The sequence below is a fragment of the Vombatus ursinus genome, unplaced genomic scaffold (genome assembly GCF_900497805.2).
Source record: "Vombatus ursinus unplaced genomic scaffold, bare-nosed wombat genome assembly UNPS02014870.1, whole genome shotgun sequence".
NCBI classification, from domain to species: domain Eukaryota; kingdom Metazoa; phylum Chordata; class Mammalia; order Diprotodontia; family Vombatidae; genus Vombatus; species Vombatus ursinus.
The window spans coordinates 9270128-9290580 of record NW_020954648.1 but is presented as its reverse complement, the minus strand read 5'-3'; the positions used below and the strand labels follow the sequence as shown (position 1 = coordinate 9290580).

The 20453-nt window shown below is 38.6% G+C and overlaps 1 protein-coding gene across 2 annotated transcripts in view; it reads left to right on the top strand.

The window, feature by feature from the left end:
• The window catches only part of LOC114028086 (zinc finger CCCH-type antiviral protein 1-like), a 112358-nt gene that overhangs the window by 5100 nt on the left and 86805 nt on the right, over nt 1-20453 (top strand). The window lies entirely within an intron of this gene.

Sequence of the window (20453 nt, the reverse complement as noted above, 5' to 3'; positions counted from 1 at the left end):
CTCCTGGTCACGCATACTAACTTTAAATTACATTACTTATGTCAGGTCATGAGGCGGTCATTCAAGGGGCTGGGGAGGATCTCCTCAGTTTCCCTTACATTCGGCCTCTAGATCCGACCCAAGCCTTGGTTAGGAACCACACATCATCCCCTCGTAAAAAGGGGAGATCTTATACATTAACCCTTCAGTCCAGCGTGGAAAGACCGAGAAACCTCCAGAAAAATGTCATATTCATGGCAGTGTATGTTTGAAAACAGCATTTACATGAAATGGATGAATGATAATTATTTATTAAGCATTTAACAACTTGCTGAGCACTGCCCTCCTTGCTGGGTAAATAAATCCAAAACAAGACAGCCCCTGGCTCTGGGAGCTTACATTCTAGCAGGGTAAACAGTATGTGCAATGATGTTATGGGAAGGATAGTTTGGTTTGAGAAGTTAACAGGGATGATGAGTGTAGCCATTGAGGCAGTATTGATTTGATTACTCTTCCTAGAACAAGTATTGGCCGGGCCAAAGGCAAGGCAGTATTCAGAATGGATGATCGCATCGGATAGGAAGCATGGTTCAAGGCCACCCAGATAGAGTAGTCGTGTGTGTTTGCACTGGGTGCTGTACCAATCAGGACAGCATTGTTGTTCCAAAGGGGAGTGGAGAAAACTACCCAGGTCACATTCTCAGGAAGTCCAAGTGACGTGGACGGGGCCAGCAGTAGAGGGAATAGACCGTTAGATGGGATGTATATGTGCACAACATATACAGACACTCACAACTGTATGTGTATACTTCACTGGATTTGTGCTCTTGTGAATATATATTTTTAATATTTCAGTTCAGTTCTATGTCATATTGAATAAGTGGTCACCGACCCTTTGCTTGAAGATCTCTGCTAAAGCAAACCTACTACTTCTTAAGACAGGTGGGCCATTCCATTTTAAATAGCTTTAATAGTTAAGAAGTTTTTCTTGTCTCTTTTCTATTTTTACCCATTACTCCTAGTTCTTCCTGGGACCAAGCAAAACATGTCTAATCCATCTTAGTCCAGTAGATAGAATGCTGGTCTTGGAATCAGGAAAACCTGAGTTCAAATCCAGCCTCAGATACTTATTAGCTTTTTTACTTTGGGTAAGCCACTTAACCTCTGTTTGCCTCAGTTTCTTCAGTTGTAAAATGGGGATAACAATGGAACTCACCTTCCAGGGTTGTGGTGAAGATCAAATGAGATAATATTTGTAAAGTGTTTTGCACAGTGTCTGACACGAAATAGATGCTTTTTTTTTTTAAAGGCTAGCATTATTTTCTCTTTTTTTAGTAATATTTTTTCTCAGTTATATATAAGGACAATTTTTAACATTCATTTAAACAAATTTTGTATTCCAAATTTTCTCCCCCTCACCTCTCCTCTCCGAGACAGTAAGCTATTTGATACAGGTTATATATGTGCAATCATGCAAAACAGATTTCCATATTAGTCATGTTGTGAAAGAAGACACAGACCAAAAGAAAAAAAACACACACACAAAAAAGAAAAATAGTATGCTTTGATCTGCATGCAGGGTCCTTTCCTTTACAGTGTCCTTTCCAAAATATGTCCCCTAGAACTGAACACTATACAGGTATACAGGGACAGACAAGAGCGACCATATTAGGATATTATCACGTCCTGTTCGTGCGTAATATGCTTCTTTTGGTGTTGCCCAAAATTGTATTAGCTTTCTTTGCGCTCTATCACAGTTTTGCCCCATATTGATGTGTGTGTGTGTGTGTATTCATGTGTGTGTGTGTGTGTGTGTACTCTTAGATCTTTTTCAGACAAGCTACTGTCTAGTCATACCTCTTCTGTCATACTTTGTGAGTTCAGTTTTTTTTTCAACCAAGGGGCAAGAGTTTACATTTTACATTTTTCCTCATAAAATTACATCTAATTCTCGCTGGTATCTATTAGCCCTTCAAAATCTTTTTTAATCCTGTACTCAGTGTACTAGATATTCCTCCCAGTTTTGTGTAATCTGTAAATTTGATAAGCTTGGTCTCTATTCATTTGTCTAAAACTGTCATTAACTTTTTAAGAATCTGTTTGACCCTCCTACTATCCGTCTTGCTTCTCCATTGGGCAATTAGAAAAATAAAACCCTCAATACATGGCTGCATAGTTCAGTAAAATAAGTGCCTACATTGGCCATGTCTAAAAATGTATATTTTTTCCTGAATTTTAAGGTTGTCGCCTCTCTGTCAGAACAGTAGTGGTGTGTTTATTCTTCATTTTTTTAAACTTGTGGATTATCATTGCTATTGATCAGAGGTCTAAAGTCTTTCAAAGTGGTTTTCCTTTATAATGTTATCATTGTAGAAGTGGTTCTAATTCTTTTCCCTTTACTTTCTGTACCAGTTTCTGTGAAACTGTTCATTTCATCATTTCCTAGAGCACAATAATATTCCATTACATTCATATGCCAGAGTTTGTTTAGCCATTCCCTAATAGGAAGACACATCTTCAGTTTCTAATTTTTGGCTGCCACAAAAAGAACTTCTGTAAATATTTGTGTTGTGAGCGTATGTGTATGTATGTGTGTGTATATGTAAACACATATTTACACACACATCTATATATGTACATATACATACATGTACACATGCATCTCCTTTCCCTCTTTGACTGTTTTGTTGCCTAGACTTATTAATAGTATATATAACTGGTTCACAGAGTATGCTCATTTTGGTTCCAAATTCCTTTCCAGAATCCTGAACTAACTGACAGCTCCACCAAATAGCATTTGTGCCAAATAAAATCCCCTGAGAGACTAGAGACATCTTTATAGGACATATAGATTAGCTATTAGGGATGATTAATGATTAGGGATGTGGCCAATTAACACCCTGCCCCTGGTGTTAGACCTTCCATTTTAATTAAGTAGAAACTTGTTCATACTTCATGAAGGGACAATGGGGATTACATCTGTAGTTAATTTAATACCTCATTATCAGCCCCTAACTTTTTTGTGACTACATCAGTTTCTTGAGGTGGGCAAGTGAGAGAATCAATTGTTCAGAAACCGACTACCTGACTTGCACTATTTATTAGGGCTTATTGTGATTAATAGTGGTCTAAGCTGCTGATGTAAATCTAATATGTAACAGACTTTTCCATTTCTCCCAGCAGTGTTTGTCAACCAGGGAGTTCTTTTCCCAGTAATTTATGTTACTGGATTTATGAAACACTAGGCTACTGTTTTTTATTGCTTCTTTTACTTGGTTATCTGTTACTTGTTTATTTCGTCTATCCCACTAATCTGCTTTTCTGTTTTTTAACTGTTTGATGATTATTGCTTTATAAAATAGTTTGAGGTCTGGTAATGTTATGTGTCTTTAATTTCTACTTTTTTCCATTTTTTTCCTTCAGATTTTAGATAATTTGTGTTTTGTCGAGTTCTATAAAATATCCCCTTTGGTAATTTGGTTGGTAATAGTACAGAATCTATAAATTAATTTTATTATATTGGCATGGCTTAAGAAACTCATTAAATCTGATTAAGAATTTCTTTAAAAAGTATGCTGTAATTTTACAGATAAACATTTTGTGTGTGTCATAAGTAGTTTTAACTCCCAGGGATTTGTACATTTTGTAGTTATTTGGGATGGAAGTTCCTTATTTTTTCTTCCAGCTTTTTGTAGTTGTGTACAAAAATGCTAATGATTTTGTGCATTTATTTTGTATCTAGATACTTCACTGAAGCAATTCTCTTAGTTTCTTTGCTGATTCCCCAGGGTTTTCTAAATTCACCATCTTATCTGAGTAATTATTCTTTCATCCTTTTTTTTTTTTCCGTTAGGCAGTGGGGTTAAGTGACTTGCCCAGGGTCACACAGCTAGTAAGTATTATGTGTCTGAGGCTGGATTTGAACTCGGGTCCTCCTGAATCCAGGGTTGGTGCTCTATCCTCTGAGCCACATAGCTGCCCCATCACCATATTATCTGCAAAGAGAGATAATAGTTTCCACTTTGCTGATGTTGTCCTATTACTAGAGCATAATCGGTTAGTGATGAAACTGTTGCTGGCTCTTGGTGATCATGGCTTCCTTTTCTACATATCCACTAACCATTTATTTAATAATACATTCTGGAATTTTACCAGCAATCAAAGTCAAATGTACTGGCCTCTATTTGCATATTCCCTCTTCTCCTTTTTTGAAAATCAGAGCAATACTTGTCCTTCTCTAGTCCTACAGTATGGATGTCTCCTATTGTCCATAGTCTTTAAAATAGGTCATTGGACAATGGCGTCTGCCAGTTCTTTGAATACCTGAGGATATATTTCATCACTGCCATGGTGACGTGAACTCATCAAAGGCCACTGGGTGCTTTCTTTCTTTTTCCTTATTTACCTTGATGGGGTGGAAACAATATTCTAATTCCCACCCCCTATGCAAATTAGTTTGATTTTTTTTTCCTTAAAAGGTATTGAAACCATCCTCTGGACTTGAGTGACTGAAGGGACTAAAGGTTGTTGACATTACTTCCTGCTCATTTGAATACAAAGCAGCCTCTATGTGCCTTCTGATGCTTGGCTCTTGGTAAAGGATGGGCAGCTGAGGCTAGGAGCTTCCCTCCACTAAATCAATTGGGAGGGTCCTCCATGACTGTCCTTGTGGAATGGCCTCCTTTCTCCTGCTATGGCCAAGGCAGTCTCCTTTTGTTCGCTGTTGAATGACCTCAGGGCGTCTCATTCTGTTTCACTATCAAACCTCAACTACCAGGAGACTGACCTGAACCAGGCCCAGCCCACTGGGTATCAGTATGCCGTGTTAGCCATTTTTGGGCTGTCATTTCAAGTCCAAAGATCATTTTTGTCAGAGAAACTAGAAAGAAAACATATGTTGAGCAGTTTTGCTTTGCCATCTGTTACAACATCCTGCCCACCCAAATTAGTGGGTTTGTATTGATTGTATCACATGTGAATTCAATAGGATATAAGTTTTTGTCTGAACGAGTATGTGGGAAACTCCCAGTGTGGAAACTCTCTCCTGAGTCCCCAGATTCAGGTCAGCAACTTGTCTGTCATTTATAGTTTTAGGGACTGCGCCACCTAGCTGCCCCTATATGTCACTTTTTGAAGGGCGTGGAAACCGGGTCTCCCTAACTTGCCCAGGCTGGAAGTGCAGGGGCTGCTCACAGGCCCAGCCCCATTACTGATCAGTGTAGAAGCTTTAAGCTGGTCAGTTTCTGATTTGGGCTTATTCTCCTCTCTGAAGCCTGCCTGGTGAGCCCTCCTCCTAGGCGCTGACCATATTGGTTTTTAGACGTGGTGCAGACACCCAACTGGCTTAGTCCTGTTGCATCTTAGTACTCCCCAGCTCAGAGATGGAACATCCTCAGCCTCTGTGCTAGCTGGTATTATAGATGTGTACCATCACGTGTGGCTGCTCCTTTGGTAAGGCACGTGGCAAATCTCTCAGTACAGGAGGCTGACGATTCGACCTAATCTTGTTTCACACACATAACCACTCTTCCCTCGCTGTGCATATATATACACATAAGTACTTGTAGTGACCACAAAGGAATGAGATGTGTATGTATAGCCAATAAACTGGCCCTGATAGACAGTTCCTAATATTCCATTTTTATAACAGTGTTTAACCCAATGCTTTATGGTTTTCAAAAACTGGCTCTTTTAATTGCTTTGCAGTGTGGTATGGCAAATCTACACCATCATTAATATTATTTTAAAAACTATTCTTCAGTATTCTTGCCTATTCTTTTTTTTTTTTTTTTTTTTTTTTTTTGGCGAGGCAGTGGGGTGAAGTGACTTACCCAGGATCACACAGCTAGTAAGTGAGTGTCAGGTGTCTGAGGCCAGATTTCAACTCCTGTCTTCCTGAATCCAGGACCTGTGTTCTAGCCACTGCACCACCTACCTGCCCATCTTGCCTGTTCTTCTAGATGAATTTCACTGTCAGTTTGTCAAGGTCTGTAAGCTATCCTAAGGTAATTTTAAATGGTATTCTATTAGATTTACGTATCAACTTAGCTGCTATCTTTAAATAAAGAGAACACAAGCTCTCCTTTTTTTTTTCTGTTTATCTCTTTCTTTAGGGTTTTATAATTTTTTAAAAATAAATCTCGTGTCTGGAGCAATCTTTGTTTTCATTTCTATTTTTGACAATAATTTTCTGTATTTTCAAATCTTTTAAAATTGTATTTTCTATTTATGTGACCGATAGAATCTGTGTTATTGTTTTCACTAATAATAAGTGACATTTATATGTTATTATTATATAGTATGTCTGCTCAGTTGCCAAAGGAATCTTCCTAAATAAAGCCAAAGTCTGACCATGTTGCCCCCATACTCAGTAAACTCCAGTGGCACCCTGTTGTCTTCAGGATCAAATATAAAAGCCTCTCTTTGGTGTTCAAAGCCTTTTATTACCTAGTCCTTCCCCACAACATTTCCAAGTATTTTCACACTTCAGGCATCAGCTAAAACCCCACTTTCTACAGGGAGCCTTTCTGATTACCCTTCATGCTAAGTAAGGCCTTTCCTCTGTTGATTATCTCTAGTATATCTTGTACGCCTATCTCCCTGGTACATAGTTGTTTACATATTGTCTCCCTCATTAAACTGTGAGCTACTTGAGGGCAGACTGTGTTTTGCCTTTGTTTGTATCCCTGGTGCTTAGTGCATTGTAGGACGGATAGCAGTTACTTAATAAAAAATTACTGACTTCAAGGTTTGCAAAGTATTTAACATATATGATCTAATTTAAGTCTCATAATAACCCTGTGAGATGGGTTTTTAATTGTTGTTTCAGTTGTGTCTGACTCTTCATGACCTCATTTGGGGTTTTCTTGGCAAAGATACTGGAGTGGTTTGCCATTTCCTCCTCCAGATCATTTTACAGTTGAAGAAACTGAGGCAAACAGGGTTAAGTGGCTTGCCCAGGGTCACATAGCTAGTAAGTGTCTGAGACCGGATTTGAACTTAGGAAGATGAGAATTTCTGACTCCAGGCCCAGCACTGTCTCCACAGTGACAGGTTACACTGGTGTTATTATCCTTATTTTACAGATGAATAATCTAAAGATGAGAGAATTTAAGTGGCTTGCTCATGACCTCTCACTAAGTCTGGGAGGTGCCTCATGAAGATAAATAAGGCTAGGAGGTGCCTTGGGAAGATAAATAAGACAGGTAAAATTGTCTTCATTCTATAGATCAGCAATCTGAGGCTCAGAGAAGTTGTACCTTGTCCAGGTTCACACAGGTAGTAATGAATGAGAGGCAGCATATAGCACAGTGTGAAATGTACCTTGGGCTTCAGTGAACCCATGTTCAAATGCTGCCTCTGATGCTTTGTTTGACCTGTAGCAAGTCACGGAAACTCCGCTGGGCCTTATCTCCAAAATGAGACCATAGCTAAGGTTACTCCTGACTCAAAATCTATGTCTTCAGGATCCCGTTGAGGCTGGGACTGAACAGCGGAGAGATATCATGTAAACAGCTATGTACAAGCAAGAGGAAAGGCTAAGGCCTTAAGGGGGATCAAGAGAGGCGTCTTGTGGAAGCTGGGACTTGAAGTGTAAAAGCAGTGCTTCTATAAAGCACTTTGAAGGTCTATTAAGAGTTCCTTAAATGGTTTATTATTAGACAATACTGCCATGCATCTATGATCTTACAAGTACAGACATTCCCTGCAAGATATCCATGCCTTTTCATCCTGTGCAACTCCATCCCATGTCCTCCTGTAAACCAACTAATGTATGAAAATAAATCCTCTTGTACATGAATTTTAATAGTTTTGATAAAACATGTTAAATTTTATTAAATGCCTTTTGAGAAATCTTTCTGGAAGATAATTATATTATACTTACTGTTTCTCCTTTTAATGTGATGAATTCTGTTGGTAGTTTTCCTTGTCTTTCATTGGCCTTCCATTCTGAGGTACTGACTGTAGGTGGTCAAAGCAGATAATTCTGTGTTGTATTCTGTATGTTAAAATGAAGTGAGATATTAGTAGAATTTCATTTTTTTGGTGTCCATATTAGATAGGTTTTAAAATTGTAATTGTTTTCTAAACTAAATTGGGTAACATATGGTTCTTTTCTGTAGTTTATAACAGTTTATGCAAAATAAATTTTTTTTTTAGTTTGGAAAAATTCTCTATGGTAAAGTGCTTGGGAATAAGGGGCAGTAATTTGTTGTTAACTTTTCCTGTTTCTTATTCATCTATTGATGTTCTGCATGCCTTCCTGCATCAGTTTGTTAAGTTTGGGTTTCATCTCCACTTAGTTACCACATTTCTTACCATGTAGCTGAGAATATTGTTGGACTTAGTTTTAAAATCTTTGTTCTCTTCTGGGGCCATAGCAAAGCCTAGCAAAAACTCTGACAAGTCCTAAAAATCTGGAAATGCTTCCAGGAGAGACTTGCACACACCCTCGCCATTGTTGAAGGACGAGTTTAGAGAGGCTTATCACCAGAGGGTTGACCACTGGATGCTGAATTTTGTTGACCACAGCTGCTGAGGAAGACCTTTTCTTAAAGCATGGAAAAGATTGTGGTCTTCATTGGTGCCAGGAGTGCCCATAACAATGAGATCATGGATTCTTGACATATTGAAGCATTGAAGTAGTTGAATAGACTTCTTTTCCATTCTTCATTTTGTCAATTTGTATGTTTTCTCCCACTTTTCAAAATTGGTTTAATTGCTTATCCATTTTGTCAGTGGTCCCAAAGAACCAAGAGGAAGCGTGGCAATTGGATGGAGAATTGGTTTTGGAGCCAGGAAGAGCTGGGTTCAAGTTCTATTTGACACATAGTAGCTGTCACTCTGGGAATAACACTTAGCTACTCTTCCCTAGATAACTAAGAGAAACTCCAGAGCGGGTACCAACTTTCCTTGGCTCATAGATTCAGAGCTGGAAAGGTTCTTAAAGACCATCAATATCTACTTCTCATTTTACAGATGATGAAATTGAAGCATGGAGCTGTTATAGGATCATGGCATCATAAATCTATGAAGTAGTTGGTACAATGGTGGTACAATGGATAGAGTATTGGGCCTGGAATCAGGAAGACTTGTGTTCAAATCTAGCTTCAGATACTTCCTGGTTATGTGGCCCTGGTCTAGTCACTTAACACTGTTTGCCTTGGTTTCTTCATCTGTAAAATGAGCTGAAGAAAGAAATGGCAAACCATTCTAGTATCTTTGCCAAGAAAATCTCAAATGGGGTAACATACAGTTGAACATGACTGAAACAACAGCAAAAATCGTGGCTCCAAAACTAGAAGGGGCTTCAGAAACTGATAGGTTCAGACCTCTCATTTCATAGATAACGACTCTGAAGCCCAGTGATTTGTCTAAGGTCACAAAGATAATATCTGTGCTCTCTCCCTTATTGGAGTGTACACTTCTGGAGAGCAGGGCCTTTTTCTTTTTCTTCGTGTCCCTAGTGCTCAGCACAATGTGTGACACATTAGTAAAGACTTAATTGTTTTCTGACTGAGATCTTAGTAAATGGGTTTGTTTTTTGGTTTTGGTGTTGGTCTGGATCTGTGATTTCAGTTGGTGCTCAGAGCTTCTTCTGAATAAGCCAACTCCCTCTACCAAGGCAGATCCCAAACTTCTCAGCAGCTTAGAGTCTTAGCAACTTGCCTGGGCAGTTCAAGGTTAAGTAAGTTACTTAGGGTCTCCCTGTCCTTCCCTTCATATGTCAGAGGCATGACAGGATCCTAGGTGTCCTGATTCCAGGACCTTCAACCTATCCACTCGTCTGAGCAGTTGGTAATTTGGTTTCTTATGCAGGTGTACCTGTAACTAGGTTTTAATCTGTTTTAGTTCTTTTGCCTCCTGCCTGCCTGAGCTTTTTCTTGTTTTTTGTTTTTGTCCTTAGAATTAACTGCTTGGTTAAATTCTAGGATTATAGCTAATGTAGATTTATTTTTAAGATTTAAGATTTGGCTGGGTTGTTAGATTACTCATCCCTAGTAAAATAATCTGATTTTTCCCTAAGGTAATTCTGTACTTGGGAACCCTAAGTGTGTGACAAGGGTAGCTCCTCCCTCCCCAGGTGTTTCTAAGTCTTCTGGTCTGTAAGCACTTTACTGATTACTCAATGATTGGTCATAAACCTATAGGAAAGTAAGTAGGAGCCCAGATGGGAAGAGGTGTCTATTGTTCACTGGCCCCAGAATGTGTCTGCTTATCTTAGTTCTGAGGGAGTTGAAAGCCTCTGAAATAAGAATTTGGTAGTAGACTTCCATAGCCCTGGTTTGAACAAGAGAAAGTTCAGCGTGGTTCCAGAAAGCAGCCTGGGTGTTGATAGCTATGAACTTACAGAAGTCACAGAACAAAAGAATTAGAACTGCAGAACTGGAAAGACCCCTTGTGGTCATCTAATCTAACCTCTAATGAGACAGTATTTATAAGGCTCTTGGTACACTTAACAGATGCCTAGTTCCTTGATCTTCTGCTCAAAGCTTGATTCTGACAAGTGGTGATCTAGCATCCATGAGCCATCCTGAATTTGTGCACTGGATGCATCCCCAAACAAAGAAGAGACTTTCCTACATGGCTTTCCAAAATTTCTTCCATTGGGCTTCTCTGCGCTGACTCTGGCTGTTGTCAGCTGCTACCTCCGGTAGAGGTCAGTGGCTCTGGTCCCTGGAAGCTCTTTTACTGCCATCCTTGTTAGGGCTGCTTGGTTTGTTTGAACTAAAGGGTGTAATGGTGAGTTCTATTATGGCTAAGTTAGCTTTTCAACCCTATCCTCTCTTCTGTAGATGTCTGATGACTGGTTCCATGGGGTCAAGGCTGCCATGATCCCTTCCATTGAGGTTAGCAACCCCCGGGCTGCTTTCTGGAGCCACACTGAACTTCCTATTGTTCAAACCAAGGCTCTGTAAGTCTACTACCAAGTTCCTATGTCAGAGCCTCGACTCTCTGAGAGCTAAGATGGCAGACGCATTCTGGGGCTTGCAAACAATAGACACCTCTTCCCGTCTGGGCTCCTACTTGCTCCTGCTTATTTTCCTACAGGTATATGACTCATCATTGAGTAATCAGATCCCTTGCTGGACTTCTGTTTTTATAAAGGAAAAAATATTTGCACACAGAAAATAGAGCATTTTTGCCCACCATGCAAAAATGCATGGGGTTGCATTCTCCAACCAAGTAGAACCACAGTTTTATTATTTCTGCTGTTTTTTGCTTGTGATATCTCTCAAGAAATGTGTGTGCCTTGAGCACAGGGGCTGTTTTTAGCTTTTGTTTTTGCCTTTGCAGGGATGGTCTCCCATGTCGTCCAGCGTGCTCTCCCTCCTCATTTCCACCTTGAAAAACCCTTAGCGTCCTTTGAAGCACATCTCAGGTGCCAAGTCCTACCATAAAACCTTTATCAATCCCCCCAGTTACTGGCACTCTTTCCCTGTTGAAATAATTTTGTATTATTTTGTGTGTGTACATATGGTACTTTCTAATTTGTGTGAACATGTGTAATATTCCTTTCCAGTAAGCTCTCCTTCATCTCCTCTTCTGCTTCTGCTGCAGCTTCTCCTCCTCCTCCTCCTTCTCTTCCTCCATGATTAGCATGTAATAGGTGCTTAATAAATAAATGTATGCCAAATTGAGTTGAATGAGCTATTTACACTTTGATGCCTCTGGAAAAAAATCAATCTATCCATTTAGTGACAAGCATTTATTAAGTGCCTGCTGTGTGGGTAAGTAAGCACTGGAGAAACAAAACCAAAAGTGAAAACATGCCGTCCTCAAGGATCTTAAATTCGATTGAGGGAGATAATGTGTACACATAGAAGTGTATACAAAATATATACAAAACCGATATAAGATGATTTGAGGAAGATTTTAATAGCTGGGGGAAATCAGGAAAGGTTTTATGTAGAAGAAGGTGTACTTGAGTCTTGAAGGAAACTTCTAAGGTATATGAAAAATAGTCAGAAGGCCAGGTCAGTCAACAAGCATTTTTTTAAGCCCTTACTATGTGCCAGGTGCTATGCTAAGGATGAGAAGGCTGGATTTGAACTCATGAAGAAGAGTCTTCCTGACTCCAGGCCCAGTGCTCTATCTACTGCATCGCCTAGCTTCCCCATAGCAGAACAAAGTAGACAAACGCTGAAAATACACAAACAGGTGTTGATTGTAGGCAAGAGAAAAACTGAGAAATGAAAAAAAAAAGACAGATGAAAGAGGTTTGATTTGCAAATAGGTACCAAAGGAGGGGGGGGACGAGTCAACAAGAAAAATGAATTTTCACATTTGAACTACCTGTTGGACATTTTAAACTAGGCACGTCAGCTCTTGCTGACTGATTGACTGTCTGATGAATGGTCCTTGGCCATCTAAAACTTAAAAAGAGAACCCCAAATGGAGTCACTCTTAATTTCATTTCCTCTAGGCAGCTAGGTGGCACAGTGGACAGAACACTGGGCTTGTCATCAGGAAGTCTCATCTTCATCAACTGAAATCCAGACTCAGACATTTACTAGGTGTGTGTCCCTGAACAAGTCTCCTAACCTCTTTGCCTTGGTTTCCTCATCTGTAAAATGAGCTAGAGAAGGAAATGGCAAACCACTCCTGTATCGTTGCCAAGAAAACCCCAAGTGGGATCACGAAAAGTCGAGCAGGACTGAAAAATGGCTGAACAACAACATTCTGCTGTATCAGTTCTGTTCTTTACAGACTCTGTTTTCCTCAACAGCATTATACATTTAGGATGACATTCTTGTGGGTCTTTTTGCAGTTGTTCTTCTCTTTTAAAACACCTGCCTTTGTTTGTATTTGCTTTATTCTTTGTCTTGTTTTTTTGCTTTTGTTGGTGAAGCCGTTGGGGTTCAGTGACTTGCCCAGGGTCACACAGCTAGTAAATGTCCAGTGTCTAAGGCCAGATTTGAACTCAGGTCCTCCTGACTCCAAGGCTGGAGCTTTACCCACTGTGCCATCTAGCTGCCCCCTCTTTGTCTTGTTTTTGCTGGATTCCTGCGAACCTACCATTTCCTTCTCTAGCTCATTTTACAGATGAAGAAACCAAGGCAAAGAGGGTTAAGAGACTTGTTCAGGGTCACACACCTAGTAAATGTCTGAGTCTGGATTTCAGTTGATGAAGATGAGACTTCCTGATGACAACCTCAGTGTTCTATCCACTGTGCCACCTAGCTGCTTAGAGGAAATGAAGTAAGAGTGACTCCATTTGGGGTTTTCTTTTTAAGATTTAGATGGCCAAGACCATTCATCAGACAGTCAATCAGTCAGGTAATTTAGCACCTGCTATATAGCAAGAGCTGACATGCCTAGTTTGAAATGTCCAACAAGCAGTTCAAATATGAAAATTCACTTTTCTTGTTGACTCGTCCCCCCTCCTTTGGTACCTATTTGCAAATCAAACCTCTTTCATCTGTTTGTTTGTTTTTTTTTTTTCATTTCTCAGTTTTCTCTTACCTACAATCAACACCTGCTTGTGTTTTTTTCAGCGTTTGGGGTTGCATTTCAATCAGGACCTTGTGAATGGGACCTGAATGCTGGTTTTAGGTTTGCTTATTGTTTTTGAAGCTTGTCATCTTTGTATGCCACGTCCCTAGTAGTGATTTGTACTTCCTGGGCCCTTGAGAAATGTTTGTTGAATTGAAATTAAATGACTGATTTTCTGTTTCTAAATCACACTTCTTTTTCGTTCTCTATATATAGAATGAAAAAGACATGTCCAATAGGCAGTTATAGTCTCTCTCTCTTTCTCTGTATTTATGTATGTATGTGTGTGTGTGTGTGTGTGTATGTACGCAGACACACACACACACAAAAGAAATGCACTTCAGAAACAAAATCATTTAATTCCAATATGTATGTATATATGTATGTGTATATACGTATATATGAATGTACAAAATAAAGCAGGATATATATGTCTATGTATATATATCCTGCCTTATTTTGTATATTTGCATTTATTTTGTATTTTGTATATTTATGTGTGTGTATATATGTATATACATACACACACGTACATACAGCCTTCGTTTGTCACTTTCATAATGCTAGGAAAATGTGTTGAGAAATTATAAGTGATATTTACCTTAAATCATTACTTAATGCATTTTCCAATCTTCACATAGAACTACAAAGAAAGGCAAATTTAAGTTCTTTATAAATATTCAAGACAAATATTGCTTCTTTTTTCCAGCCCCCAAGTACTCCCTCAAACTGTCCCCAGCCTTAGACTTCACTTTGTTCCAAATAGGTATCATTGGCGAACTTTACACAGGAATTTTTTCTTTTTCCATGATGGAAAAGGGAAAAGTATAAAAAGAACTTGTGTGTTCTCTTATTAGCTGAGCCAGAGAAGTTAGCCTGGGCCTTCCTCCCCTCTGGTCTATGGGGTAAGAGAGATAAAGAAAGTATTAAGTCCTCTACACAGGTTAAAGCAAAACTTTAGCATGTTAGAATTTCTGGCAGGCAGTTAAAACAGGTCATTGTTCATCTATTGATATTTGCTGTATTTGAACTCAAAATGTTTTTTATATTAATAGGAAGACAGCTTTGACCTCTTTGAGTAGGGGAACCTCCAGGTATCCCTGACCACCTTTTTGAGAACCTCTGCTCTAGAAGTGTCTCTCACTTTCTGCTGTCACTTATGGCACTCTCAGTGCTTTTAGAATTTATTTTCTATTTTAAATATATAAATAATAATTAAATAGATTACAAATATAGAAAACATTTTAAATATATAAATAATGTATTAAAACATATAAAATTGGTTTAAAAATATAAATAATAAACATAGCAAAATATACAATATACTTTAAACAAATTAAAATTTAAAATATAAATACATAAAAATAATTAAATGTATTTAATTTCTATTTGGTGATTTTGGAATCAGAGCACCTAATTTTGAATTCTGCCCCTACTGTACTCTGGCACGCTGGACAAGCTACTTTACCGTTCTACACCTCATTTTCTTCTTTTCTTATCAGGTAGGAACTAGATAGGCTATATAATCCTCATTTTAAATCCCATCATATCATGAGGCCTCAGAGAGATGAGACTGTTCAGAGTGAAAATGTGAAATCTCGACGGTCCCCTTTGTAAATGTAGTCGGTCTTCAGGATTGGACTAGAAGCCCTGTTTTGGGATGATTCTCATTATTAGGAGGTTTCTCCTTATGTCAAATCTATTTACATCTTTGAAATTTCCAGCTCTTGTACCCTAGATCTATTCTTTGGGGCCAACCAGAACAAATCTATTCCATCTTCAGGCAGTCCCCCCTTAGATATTTGAAGACATCTATCATGTTGCTCCAAAGTTTTCTCTGTATCAGACATATCTAATTTAGTACTTCCTCATATGGCATGATGAAGATCCTTTATCAGAGAAACTTGATACAAAGTCCTCCCTCTCCCACTAGCCTTTTTCCTTCTGATCTTAGTTATATTGGATTTGTTTGTACAATAACTTTTTAAATATTATATAATCAAAATTATCCATATCATCTTTTGTGATGATAATCAGTCATGAGCTCTCCTCCTATTCCTTGCTTTTAGAAATTACTGTTTTGTAGTATACTTTGAGTTCTAGTATTATTAGCCCTGCTCCCTTCTACTTTTTAAACAATTTCTCATAAGATTCCTGACCTTCTGTGCCTCCACATTATTTCACTATTTTTCTAGTTCTATAAAGTAACCCTTTGGTAATTTGCTATATCACTGAATAAATAATTTTAGTAGTAGTATCATTTTTATTAGTTTGGCTTGGCCTACCCATGAGCAATTACTATTTCTCCATTTAGTTGTTGTTCTATTTCAGTCTTCAAGACCCCTTTTGGGGTTTTCTTGGCAACGATAATAAGATGGTTTACTATTTTCTTCTCTGGCCCATTTCACAGATGAGAAAATTGAGGCAAATAGAGTTAAGTGACTTGCCTAGGGTCACACTGCTAGTAAGAATCTGAGGCTGGATTTGAATTCATGAAGATGAGTCTTCCTGATTCCAAGTCCAGTACGCTAACCATTGTGTCACCTAGCTGCTTATGTTGAAAAAATGAATCAAAAGAGTTAAAAACAACTGAAAGAAAAGCTCTGGAGGAAAGAGTTAGAAGGAAAATAAGTGTCTTAGAGGAGAAAGTAGTTAAATATCATGCAAGTTACAGACTAAATGAGAACAGACTAAATAGTGACATGAATGAGAAGCCTGAGGACAGAATTTCTGAGTAATCATCAGTTGATTGCAATCATCAGGTGATGAGCAATAAATTGATGGTCACTGATTTCTCTCAGTAACCAAAGACACCTAATGGAGATACTGGATGCCTTAAATATTTTTTTGATAGGGAGTGCCCCAACAGGAATCAACCCTGATTGGTGAACAGTTAATGAGGGGGTGGATTTTTAAATGAGGAGATGGGCTAACAGTCTTCAGCATCTCTTACTGAGAGCATGGCTTGATCATGGGATTCAGCTGCCTTCAGCAGTCTGGACAGAGAATCCATCTCCACCCAAACCACTCAGGTTGGTTTTCTTCTTCATGAGCTGGGTCACCCTAAATTCCAGTGGTAGAGGACTATACAAGGGCATAGACTTGATGCTTTGGGATTGGAATTCACCTAGATTAGATTCTATGTACACTCTAAACAGAAGTACGCTCTCCTAGTTAGGTGGGGTCCTGCCCAAGATCAAGGAGCATGTTCCCCAAGGATCTGGGCAATCTCGTTTGTCAGCCTTATTCTTCAGAGGGGCTGGTCCTTGAATAAGGAAATAAAAAGAAAAAACTTTTTTAAATAATTGGTTATTAATATAATAGAAAAATAATTTAGAAGTTGGTGACTCCATAAGATAGCAAGAATTATTAGATTCTTTATTGTGCTCCAAGCTGAATGCTCACACACATATCAAGCTTCATATGTTTACAACAGAATTTATGTTCTTCTCCCCTCCTGCAAATCCCAGCTCTTCCAACCTTCCTCATTTCTTTTGAAAACCTTTTGTTTGTATAAGTTGGCAGCTTCTGAAGTCATCTTTGATTCCTCTCTCCCTACTCCCCATATATCCAATTAATTGTCAAGTCTTATCAGTTCTATAAATCAATCAGTAAACATTTATTAAGTGTGTGCTGTGTTTCGGGCCCTTTGCTAAGTACTGAGGATACAAAAAGAGGCAAAAGACAGTCCCTGCCCTCATAGAGCTTATAGTCTAATGAAGACAACATGCAAATAAATATATACAAAGTGAGCTAAATATAGGACAAATAGGAAGTAATTAACAGAGAGAAGGCACTGGAATTAAGGAGAGTTGGGGAAGTTAAAGAGAGCTAAATTCTACTCCGCCCACAATATCTTTCATATCCATCCTTTCTCCCTACTAATACAGCCACCACCCTAATTAGGGGCCCTTATCAGCTCCTACTTGCTTCATTGCAGTAGCTATCCCAAAGGTGTGAAACACAGCAACACTCCCTCCCGGTGCTGCCTGAATCATATTAAAATGCAATTGGGAAGTGTTTAGCAATATAAATAAATTAATAAAAAGAGAAATATATAAACATATGGTTTTCTACAATTATGTGGCCTGGCCTCAGTTTCTATTTGAGTTTGGCACCACTGATGTACCCCAGTTGGTCCCCCTGCCTTTAACCTCTCTTTTCCATGTCGTCCTCTGCATAGCTGCCAGAGCTATAGTCCTAAAGCCTGATCACGTTCAATAAACTGCAGTGGGTCCTTGTTGCCTTCAGGATAAAATACAGACTTCTTTTTCTAGAATTTAATGCCCTTCCCGATCTGGCTGCAGCTTACTTTTCATACTCATTACATATGACCCCCTTCATGCACTCTCTGGTCCAGCCAACTGGCCTGTGCTGGAAGGCACTTCCTCTATACCTTTACCTGATTTTCCCCAGCTGGTGTCACCCCTCCCCCCCACGCTATTCCCCATTACTTGCATTATATGTGTACATGTTATTTACCCTGATAGCCTATCACAGTGCCTGGCACATAGCAGAAACTTAATAAATGCTTATTGACTGACTGATAAGAGAGTAATTTCCTAGAAGACAGAGAATGTATTTTTAGTGTCTGGTGGCATGTAATAGACTTTTTACAAAAAAACAAACAAACAACAAAAACATTTTTATTTATTTACTTAAAGTTTTGAGTTCCAAATTCAGAAGGCAGGCACTTTGATATAAAATGTACATGTGCAGTCATGCAAAAATTTCCATATTAGCCATGCTGCAAAAGAGAACACAAACCAAAAAGAAAAAAGAAAAAAAAACCAACCAAATACTTTTTTTAAAGTAGTTTTTTAACTATATTTCAATATAATTGATTTCCTTTGCAATCTTATATATTTTATTTTATACTGTCTAGAGTAAAAATTTTTAAGAGATAGAGTTTTCTGAGTAAATTATAATCAGTTTTATCAACCATTGCTAACAAGTATGTTAACAAAAAGGGTTCATTTGCCCTCTCCATGACCAGAGAGGAAAAGGGTGTATACCTGAGGGTGGAAATCGACTTCAATTGGTTAACAAGTAATGAGAAGAATAAATATTATAATGAGAGTGGGCTTATTCTAATGAGGGGTTGGGGAACGTGACTGATCACTCAGTTTTGGTCAGAGAGAATTATCTGTATCCATATTGCCTGTCTGACAAAAGGAGAATCCACATTTTCCCAGACCTGTCTGAGTAAGGCACAATAGGCCAGAATCCATCAATTCACCTAATTTTACCTTTTGAACAGATCTGACTTCTCCGTCTCAGTATCAGCCCTGATTTGTGAATGAGGGAGTAGAAAAGGGGAAAACCCTTGGTCTGAATTTAATAATTAGTTATTAAATACAAGAGAGAAATAATAATTTCTCTCAATACATTTGAAAAGATTATTTTGAGAAGGGGTCCATCGATTTCACCAGACTGTATGCTGGTACACGCACGCGCACGTACTCGAATACACAGTAAACCCCTGCTTTAAAGTAAAGGTTGATATAGAGGAAGAAGGTGAAAATTATGTTGGAGGATATTAATCTGAATCAAGAAATTAAAGAGAATAAAGGCATATAGAATACTAAGAAGTTTCATGTCTGTGTGTGAAGACTTTCTTTAAGAAGAGAGTTGGATGTTACTAGATGTAGGGAGCATTATTTTAAAAAGTCAAATTGACTAGGTATTTTAACAGCAAATTATTTTGCATTCACTGAGGCTTGGGGTAAAAGGTGGGGTTCGGTAACTCTGCTGTGTTTCCAAAACAATATCTGGCACTGTAGGTATCATCTAGTTCCCATATAGCTTTAAAAAAAAAAAAAAAAGATAGCCTGGAGCCTGTATGATTCTGGGCTATTCAGCACAATTCCTATTCTTTGGTTAGTCATTATCATAGCTCCAGCCAGCCAAAAGGACCCAGAGGCAGCCGTGAAGACTTCCTGGCTCTGTGTTTAAACTTGAACGTGTAGAATCCTAAAGTCCCACAATGTTAGAGCTGCTCAGAGGTACCCAGCCCAACTTACTCATTTCACAGAAGAGGGCATTGAGGCCCTTAGAGAGGTTATGACTTTGACAATCCGTCACTTAACTAAGGCACCTTCTATGTGGAGATCCCCTGTAATAAGGACTTGGAAAGGTGTAAAAATGATACAAAAATTAGAAAAGACAAGGTCTTTCCCCATGTGAAACTTCCTGTTTATGAGGACTTGCCTAAAATAAGATACCAATAATTAGTGGTTACAGGTTCTGTCCCCTGGGATAGCTAATTGCATTCAAAACGAAAATCCCAGAGTTCGATTCATCAAATACTTATCAAATATTTACAGCCTTAAGCCAAGCGTAATCCTGAGCACCTGAGTCATGGGTTCAACTCCATCTTCCACTAACCCACTTAAGTGATTTTCCTCAAAAGCATGTCACCTCTTCCCCTTTAATAAATTCCAGGGGCTCCTTACTACTTCCAATAGAGAAGATGTTATTTTAAGGAGTCCTTTCTTTTGTAAATTGAATATTTCTTCTTTGATCTAAAAAGTATATTTCTTCCCCTTATCCCTTCATCCCCAGATCTTATCTGTTTTGTGAGTTGGGTTTTTACAGGATTTCTTCAAAGCAAGGCCTTCCTCTGGTAGAAGTCCTCAAGGAGCCAGGTGGACTTCAGCTCTTAAACTTCCTCTGATCTATCTTCTCTGTGGACTTCATATGGCAGAGGTGGAATTATTGCTATGTTATAACTAGCTGTGTAATCTTGGGGAAGTTATTTAACCCCTGTTTGCCTCAGTTTCCTCAGCTGCAAAATGAAGATGATAATATCCCCTACTCCCCAGGGTTATTGTGAGGATTTTTGTAAAGTGCCTAATACTGTGCTTGCCACATAATAAGAACTATAGAAATGCTAGCTGCTGCTGCTGCTGCTGCTGCTACTGCTGCTACTACTACTACTACTACTACTACTACTACTACTACTACTACTACTACTA